Source organism: Berghia stephanieae, chromosome 7 (genome assembly GCF_034508935.2).
Source record: "Berghia stephanieae isolate SIO BIC M18660-M18661 chromosome 7, UCSD_Bste_1.3, whole genome shotgun sequence".
NCBI lineage: Eukaryota > Metazoa > Mollusca > Gastropoda > Nudibranchia > Aeolidiidae > Berghia > Berghia stephanieae.
In genome coordinates, this window is record NC_088366.1 from 58,978,261 (window position 1) to 58,988,731 (window position 10,471).

A 10,471-nucleotide genomic window follows, 5' to 3' on the forward strand; every position below is an offset into this window, starting at 1 on the left:
GTTCTCTCTGTAAGGTGACGTCAAATCAAGGGACGCTACTCTTCCGCTAATCTCATTCCCTATAGGCTAGACTGTTGCCGGTTGAAGATATAACAGATAGATAAATTCATGTACGACTGGTCCGAATGCTATCCTACTTGGCGCTTAATCCTCTCCTTACCAGCTATTTTTAGAATTTTCCCCGAAAATTCACTCCCACCCTACACAAAAATAGACTTTTCTTACTCAAACAAAAAAGTAACAAGTACAGAATGTTGTTCAGCAAAATGAGCTCTACAACACAGTGTTTAGTATTTATAGCTGTAATCAAAGCATTTCTTTAGATTTTATGATGTACAAGAGACATCAGAATGAGAAAATTGTCGGTTGCATCGTAACGAATGTGACGATTTTCCTATGGTTGGTAAGGAGAGGGTTAAACAAAGGGTCAACAAACTCAAAAACCTCGCCTTAATATGTGACCCCTCGTCTCAAAACGGTATTAAGTCGGGATGATTAAGATGCTTAAAATGGAATTTGTAGCTAGAAATATCATGCTTAAGTTGGGTTTATATGCTTTATAGAAGAGAAGTATTATCATATTTTACTGTGGTAAATACAAACGTCTTATAGTTTTGACCAGTTTAACTATAATTTGACTTTTTCGCATCTGGTCCATCCCGACATAATACCGTTTTGAGGCGAAGGGTCACATATAAAAACGAGCTAGACGTATAATGCTATGACTCAACAACAACGCCATTGCTTCATTTGAAGTTTACAACATGAATAAATGAAGAAAGCTAACTTTAAACCATAAAGTATAAATCTTTCTTCAACATAATTGACGTGGATGAAGATAAAGGTGTCCTGGTAATAAATATAAATATCTCAGGCCCTGTCAAAGCAGTGGCGGTTCTAGCCTATTTACAGTGGTGGGGCAAAGATGATTAGGTCATATATATATATAATATATATATATATATATATATATATATATATATATATATATATAATTTTTTTTTAATGTATCTTTTTATTTTTTTAAAAGTTATTTATTTATTTATTTATTTTTTAATTATTTTTTTTTAATTATTATTTTTTTTTCACCTTTAATAAATAATATTTCAACCACAAATAATCACATTCATAATGAAATGACAATACAGTAGATTTTAATTATTCCAAACGTAATCAAAAATGAATCACGAAAGAGAATACAACTAAAAAATAAAGCGACGAGACATAATGCGACAATACCTTGACAATACAATTCCATTTCGTTCACTCGAAAAATTAAAGATTTGCTTTAATCCCTCAACGGTGAGATTAATATTTCGGTTACATTACTGGTTTTCAGTAGTATGTGTAACCTTAAAGTTTTAATCGAGAAGCAACAACAGAGATATGACTCGAGTTTCATTCAGAGCTCAAATTGCATTTCACTGCTGTCTTGATGATTAGAATGATTGTGCCGGTGGTGGTAGTGGTTGGAATAGTGGTAGCGGTGGTGGTGGTGGTGGAGGAGGATGTAATTATGGTAGTGGTTTTGGTGGTGCTGTTGGTTAGAATGATATTTGTGGAGACGATGACTGAAATTTTATGATGATGTTGATATTGTTTTTATTGCTATTGTAGTACTTGTTGTTAATATTGTTGTTGTTGTTGTTAATGATGAAGATGATGATGATGATGATGATGATGATGATGATGATGATGATGATGATGATGATGATGATGATGATAATGATGATTATGATGACAACGACGATGTCGTCGACAATGATGGTTACCATACGATATTACAATATTACAAAGCTTATTCAATCTTAGGCTTTCGACAATAAACCATACAATTTGATGACCACATACATGAAAGTGGAAAAAAATGGTAAATGGAACCAAACAATAAACTGATACCATTAATAACCACAAAAAATACAACAATAGTAATACCACCAATACGTACAATAATAATAATAATAATAATAATAATAATAATAATAATAATAATAATAATAATAATAATAATAATAATAATAATAATAACAATAATAATGATGATGATGATAATAATAATAATAATAATAATAATAAAATAATAATAAAAAAAATAATAATAAATAATAATAATAATAATAATAATAATAATAATAATAAATAATAATAAAAATAATAATAATGATATGATGATGATAATAATAATAATAATAATAACAATAATAATATTACCATCATCATTACTACCACCACCATCATTACTACTACCACTACCGCTACCACTATCACTACCACCATCACCATCATTATTACGTTTCCAATCATTTTTTCTCGTTTCTAAAAATTTGATATCTATCAAAACAGACGAAATTCCGGTCATTTTTTTAAAGGGTAGTTAAAATATCTACGATTTTATTAGCCCTGAAAACTACGATTTTTATTTTCCTATTTCAAGTAGGCAGGTCTGCTATGACAAGTACCAGTATCAGTTCCATAGTCAAAAGAAGACCAACAAAAACACAGTTTATTTAATCTTAGGCTTTCGCCAATACTTCATACAATACAATTAAGACAAAATAATGTTACCAATTTCTCCTCATGCATTCGTTAGACTATAACAATAACGACCGTGTTATCTTTACTCCTCACCCAACCAACCCCGAGCTTCCCGCCTCTTCATCGCGAACTATCTTATGTATGTATTAGCTTCAGGACGGGCAAGTACGGAATCTGCCCACCCTTCCGTATTTCCTCTATAACTTAGTTAGAATTCAACTCTCTCTTTTCTCAGAAGAGTATTTCTCGTATACTAATTCAATTGTTGAGAAAACCAAAATGGTGGCTGTATTTTATATATTTATTTAGTCGTGACTTTTGAATAAAAGTGTTTTGTTTTATTAGACGGAATATAATAGAAAATTACATTGTTTTGCAAAATTATTTTGTCTGGCAATAAAAATACAGCGGTAATTACTTTAAGAATTAAAAAAAAAGAACTAACAAATTAATTTGTTAAAAAACAAAACAAAAAAAAACCCCAAAACAACAACAACAACAACAACAAAAAACAAATAAGAAAACAATTTAAATAAATGAGTTTTGAGAAGCACTAAAGAAAACGAGAAAAAAAGAAAAGTTTAAATGGATAAACAAATATATAAAAACAACACAAATTAATACGAAATTGATATAAAATTAGTAAATTAATAAATGTAATTCAATACTGGAACCTTCCCAAAGTCATTACATCAATGGTACCAGCACAAGTAAGGCAATAAATAAGAAAAAGTTCGTTTGCCAAAATCTCTATTTAGTTTTCACTGGTTAATAAGGTGGGCTCATTTGAATTAGCCCGACCTAGTACTAGAGAGGCCAGACAGCAAAAATCGGTCACCGTCAGGCGACGTAACGATGAGATGACGATGTGGGCGGAGTGGAGTCGCTGGGGGGGGGGGGGGGGGTGATAAAAAAGAACAGGAGCGTATCCTGGTTTATGCATTACGGGATGCATGGTGATTCGCAATCTATTAAAAATACACACAAATTGATTTCAGTACGAAGTATAAAGTTTAAGTAGTAACTTTTGAAATTATCTAATTTAAATTTGATTATTTCGGACCTGGTAATACAGCATATAACTTGAAAAAACAGGCTGGTATTTGCCCACCCTGCCCATTATTACCAGCCGTCCCTGTGTCAAAGAAACCCATTAAATGACATTCGACTCCAATCCTTAAATATCAGTTAACAGTGTAGCAGACCTGCCAACTTGAAATGTAAAAAAATCGTAGTTTTCAGAGAGAAGAAATAGAAGTCACTATAATAAACTTTACAAATTAATATTTTACATTTATCAGTATTAAGTATGTCTTCAAAACCCTGAATAGATGCTTTGTGGCATCAAAGTTTTCTTTTTATCACATGGTAATGAATCAAAAATGTCTATTTATTTCTATTGTTGAAGCCAAAAATTCGTATTTTTACCATTTTTTCGTACTAGTTGGCAGGTCTGGTGTAGTATCAGGCTGATCGTAAAGAAAACAACAGTTTCAGGGGAGGATCTACCATTACCATGTCATATGCGCTCTGGTTTCAAGATCTGAAGCTAATTATATATTTCAAATCTCTTTATTTTCGGCTGTGTGGTCTTGTGGTATGACACTCGCTTTCGAATCGGAAGGTCCTGGGTTCGAGCCTCGCTCGGTGCATAGTTGAGTCATTGGAGAAAGCTCTTTACTCACATTCTCTCACCCTAGTCAGGTGTAAAATGAGTTCCTGGTCGTTGACAGCGTTGTCTCCGTCGAAAAAATTATAGTGTTGTTGTTGGTCAGGGACCCTTTGTAAAGCGCTTTGAGCACGTTTAGTGGATATTGCGCTATATAAAAGCTCAATTAAAAAAAATTTAAATATCAGTTAACAGTTTATCAGGCTGATCGTAAAGACGACAACAGTTTCAGGGGAGGATTTACCATTACCATGTCGTATGCGCTCTGGTTTCAAGATCTGAAGCTAATTATATATTTCAAATCTATTTATTCATCTATTTATTTACTTTATAAAATTTTTCTATTTATAACTTTCTTTTTTTTTTAATGATCTATTTATACGTTGCGTTTATTGGTTTGTGACTGTCTGGTTCACTCGCTTTTGGACATGCAACTCCTTGGTTCGAGTCACACTCTGAGCGGGACAAAAATGACTTCTCGGAAATAACATCTTTGTCCATAATATTACCTCACTTCACTCAGGTGAGTACCTGACCGTTAATTAACGGCACTGCCTGTCAAAAAAAAAATAAAAAAAGAAAAAGAATTGAAATAATTTCGCCTAACGGGCAACTTGTCTCGTCCTACATATTATCAATTGTTCATGTTGGCTTGGTGCCCCTTGTAAAGCGCTTGAGCATATCTAGTGGGTATTGATTGCGCTTTATAACACATACTGCCGTTTTATTAAAGAACACAGTATGTGCTATATGGTTAACATTGCATAAACTGTGTTTTTAAAAACAACGGCAGCATATAATATATAAAAGCTCGATTTTATTTTAAAATGTGATTCTTTTTCTCTACAATGAGGAGGTTCTTTAAAATAACTTTTGATCTTTTTCCCACTCTTCTTGTCTTATTCTTCCTTCTATTTTCTCTCTCTCTCTCTCTCTCTCTCTCTCTCTCTCTCTCTCCCTCTCTCTCTCTCTTTCTCTCTCTCTCTCTGTCTTCTTTTTCTTTCCATCTAATAAACTTAGCACGATCGTTACCCATCCAAAGATCTAGCTAGGAGACCAAGTTGTCGAGTTTTGTTTGTTTGTTTTTTTTGTTTTTGTTTTTTTTAAAGTTTTTTTTTTATGGTTTGATTTTTGTTTGTTTGTTTGTTTTGTTGTTGTTTTATTTTTTAAGTTCATTTTGTTTCTCTTTTTTTCTTTTTTTTTTCTTACCATCTAGAACCATATTGATTTTGATCCTTATCCTCTCCGAGATCATGGATTTCAAGTTAGTTAGTTTGTTTCTTGACTTGTTTTAGTTTTCTCTTGTTTTGTTTTGTTTTGTTTTTCTATCCAGTATTGGAGACCAAGCTTGTTGTCACGTATCGTGTTTGTCTGTTGTTTTTTTTTCAGGGTTGTTTCCTTTTTTTATGCTCTTTGTTTTGTTGTTTGTTTGTTTGTTTATGGGGGGGGGGGGGGGGGGAGAGAGTTCTTTGTAGTTGTTGATTTGTTTATTCTTCTTTTCATTACTACCCCGAGCGTGATCCTTATCAACCTTGAGATCTCGGAGACCAAGCTTGTTGTCACGTATAGATATTGTTTGTTTGTTGTTTTTTGTTTTGTTTGTTTTGTTTTTTCTTGGAAGCAGGGGGGGGGAGGGGGGAGGGAGTAGTTGTTGATTTGTTTATTTTTCTCTTTTCATTACTACCCCGAGCGTGATCCTTATCAACCTTGAGATCTCGGAGACCAAGCCGGTTTTCCTGTATATTTTAAAAAAAAAATGCTTTTTATTTGTTTGTTTCCTCTTTGCTAGTGTTGGAGACCAAGCTACTTGTTGTCACGTATAGATATTGTTTGTTTGTTTGTTTTTCATGGTTATTCCCTACTTTAAAAAAAAATGTCCTTTGTAGTTGTTGATTTGTATATGTTTATTTTTCTTTTCATTTCTACCCCGAGCGTGATCCTTATCACCTTGAGATCTCGGAGACCAAGCTTGTTGTCACGTATAGATATTGTTTGTTTGTTGTTTTTTGTTTTGTTTGTTTTGTTTTTTCTTGGAAGGGGGGGGGGGAGGGAGTAGTTGTTGATTTGTTTATTTTTCTCTTTTCATTACTACCCCGAGCGTGTTCTTTATCCACCTTGAGATCTCGGAGACCAAGCCGGTTTTCCTGTATTTAAAAATAAATGCTTTTTATTTGTGTGTTTCCTCTTTGCTAGTATTGGAGACCAAGATTGTTGGACGCGAGGACGAGAGAGGACGAGAGACGCATGCGCACAACCAACATGACGTTCTCTCTCTAATAACTTATCCGCCGGTGACGTCACAGACTATGGGTGACGTCCAATCAAGGGACGCTACTCTTCCGCTAATCTCATTCCATATCATTGACTTACTAATAATAGACCGGAAATCTCCACTGCGCGGCGAGGCAAAATGCGATGCTTTTTGCGTGCGCAGCCATTATCGCCTATATGACTCCACCCTCGGGTCTGCGTGTAGTACTCCCGCGTATTGTTCGAATGGCATGTATGGTTTACAACCGTATCGCCTCGTCGGTTATGGATGTTTCAACTTAATTTGACTTATAACATACCAGGGATCGACAGCAATACTCAGTCTAATTGAATTAAGGGGCGATTTGGGTCTTTAAAAAAAAAAAAATTAATTACCAATATTGGGCGGTTTTAATCATTCTGTATCGTCATTATATGTTAAAAAACAACATTTATGGTGAAAAATTTTAATTATCTGTGTTGATGCCCATTTTGCGACCTAATTTGGGGGTCTGACATAAAAAAATATAACAATCTTGTGGCAAACGTTCCACAAAAACTAATGAAGGAATGACCTCCATATTCTTCCCTCTTGTCAACATTGTACCATAGTGTGTCACCATAGAGAGATTTTACGGCTTTAGCTTATGGAATTTTTATTAGAGCATTACAAAGTTGAGAATCAAAATGTTATGACAAAATTGATGTTAAAAATTCAGAATTAGGATTATAATTCAAAATTCACATATCTTATCAAAAAATTCTCTCTATGGTGACACAATACATTATCTCTGTGATAACTGTGGTTCAGACAATTTTATTGAATATATTCAGAGAAACGTTTGACAGAGTATCCCACACCCTTAGCAATATGACATTTTGAGAAAATAGCAAAATAGCTTCCCGTTTTTCACACTTTTCTTACTATCTGTACCATTTTCGACTGTGTTTTTCGTGCCTTTATAGTCTACTTTAAGAATTTGGACTTCAATTATATTATTTCTAGGGTAATAAAATATCAATTTCCACCAAAATCTCAAAATCAATTTTTCGAAGGATTTTCCTAATAATTAGACCCAAACCGCCCCTTAATCTATATACTGAAAGTAGAAAATCACGAAAATACACTATGGAGGTATGTATGCAACCAACATAATTGATAAACCTAATCATATTTCATCGATCTTGTTGTAGCAATACATCCCGATGGGCAGTGCACATCCTACCCATTAAGTGTATGCAAATGATGGTGCAGAACTGCGTCTCTGTCTTAGCATCAACAACAGTCAGTGTGCAATGCAAGTTGGATTATAGGTATCGTAGACATGTCGGCATGTTCGTGTCTGATTCTTGCTGCGTGCCACACAATAGCAATAGTGGTAAGCGAGGTCTTAAATATCCTATGTAATTTAACTTTTGTTGTTGTTGTTTCTTTATTTGTGTATGATATTTTATATTTTTATCTATAAATCCCGCCTAAGCGAAAGCCCCTTACGGTGCTGATGCGAAAAGGCCCCGATTTTAAATATATTCCGCAACAAGCATTGATAATTGCTAATTGTTTTTTGGGTTTTTCTGTTTTGTTTTGTCAGTGCCTGAAGAAAAAGAAATGGAAAGGCTCATGTTGTGTTGCCTGGAATTGTTCTAATAGACAGACCAAGAGGTCCGAACTTATTCTAATGACAGAGAAGAAGATCTTACCTTCCACCGTTTTCCTTCAAATCCTCAAATGAGAAAACAATGGATTGTCGCGATTAAACGACAGAAATTCACACCATCGCGGTTCACTAGAATCTGCAGCAAACACTTTACATCCACAGACTTTACAGCGAGCAAAACAAGGAGGCGATTGAAAAAGACTGCAATTTCTTCCGTTTTTACATATCCACAACATTTGCAGCCGAAAACAGCCATCCAGAGGAGAAAATTAATAAGAAACCCAACTATGAACAGGAATCGACCATTTCGAACCAGTGAAATTCTAAATTCTGCTCTTCAAGACCACACGTACTTTTGTTCAAATGCAAATAAACAAACTAAACTAGAAAACCAACTGGCAAGGCTAAGGAAAAAACTCAAAAACAATCGCACAAAAATTATGCGATCAAAATCCCGTAACAAAAAATTGACAGAGATCATAAGCGGTCTTATAAATCAACGGTTAATAAAGGCCAAAGCTGAAGCGATTCTACAAAAAACTATTAGTGGAATGTCTCTGGACCTTTGTCGTCATATTCAAAGATGTGGTAACGTAAAGAAAAGGATTTACCTTCCTAAGGTGAAGAAGTTTGCCCTTGCTCTTCACTTCTTGTCTCCGAAGGCATACGAGTTTGTGAGGCCCATTTTGCGTCTGCCTCACCAACGGACTCTTCTTCACTGGAAAGCGGATTCAGAGACTTCGGACAAGGACCCGTCGATAGTCGGGAGGCTACGAATGCACTGGTATTCATGCTGGTCAGTTTGAAAGGGAGATGGAAAGTGCCAATGGCCTATTTTTTGACGGACCATATTAACTCCTCTCAGCTGGCATTTTGTATCAAAGAAGCCATGGAAAAAGCAGCAGACTGCAATCTCATAGTAAAAGCTGTTGTCGCCGACAGTCTGAAGGCCAACATGAAAGCCGCAACAGAGCTGGACTGCGACATAAATCTGGAGACTTTGAAGACCAACTTCAAACATCCCCACCCTCAGTTTAAGGATGAAAATGTCTACATGATATGTGACCCTCCCCATATGCTGAAGCTATTCAGAAACTTACTGGCGGACACAGGAAGCTTGACGAGAACCACAAACAGCGGAGTGAAAGCAATTTCTTGGCAATACAATGTCCAACTTCACCTGCTACAGAAAAGAGACAGTCTGTACCTTGCAAACAAGATCACGGAAAAACACATCAAGTTTCAAAATGTGAAAATGAAAGTCAAAATAGCCGCGCAAACACTGTCCAATAGTGTGGCCACAGCTATTGACCATCTGAGGGACGACCTAAAGCTGGAGCAATTCAAGGACTCTGAGGAAACGTGCCTTTTTCTACGGACAATCGACCGGCTGTTTGATATACTCAACACAAAAAATCCGTTTGCAAGAGGTTCGAAAGCTACCTTGAGTCCCCAGAATGTAGAGTCATGGCAACCGTTTTTGGAGGATGTCCAGAAATACCTCGTGTCTCTCCAAGAGCCATCGGGATTGCCAATACACAGAACCCTGAAGAATCAATGTGTCCTGGGCTTCATCATAACGGCTCAATCAACCCTGGATCTTGCAAGAGAACTTTTTGCCCGTGGCAACCAGTATTTCCTCACTTACAAGTTCTCACAGGATCACGTCGAAATGTTTTTCAGTAAAATTCGGCAGAGCAATGGGTGGAACAGCAACCCTAACGCCCAACAGTTCCGCAGTGCCCTCAAAAGTCTGATGATAACCAACTTGATCAAGGCGTCGGACAATGGAAATTCTACCCCACAGGACGACACAGTTAAGTTGCAACTGGACTTCCCACTGGACACAAGAAAGCCAGTTCCTCTAACGAAGATGGATTGTGAAAAGTCAAGAGTGGAAGAGGAAGAGGACCAAGAAATGATGGTGGCAATAAACGACTTACTGGACACGCCTCTCGTCAGCCACACAGATTGGCGACAGTCCTGTTTATTTTACACGGCCGGATTTGTTGCAAAAAAAGCCCAAAAGTCCATCAAATGCAACACCTGTAAGGACGCGCTGTATGATGCACAAAACACATCTTCTACGCAATCTCAATTCCTCAAGCGCAAGAACACTGGCGGTCTAACCATCCCATCAAATGGTGTTGTGACAGTTGTGGAAACGTGTGAAAAGGTGTTTCGCTGCACTATGCCTAGTCCAGCATTGATGGACAAACTTCCGTCCCAGAGTCACATTGACCTTCACATGCAGACCGTCGTCTTGTCCCATCTCCGCTCCAAACACCTTAGCCTTTTTCCTTCTTTAAAGGACCATTTTTTGACCACGAGATAGCCATAGAAACCAATCACATCACAC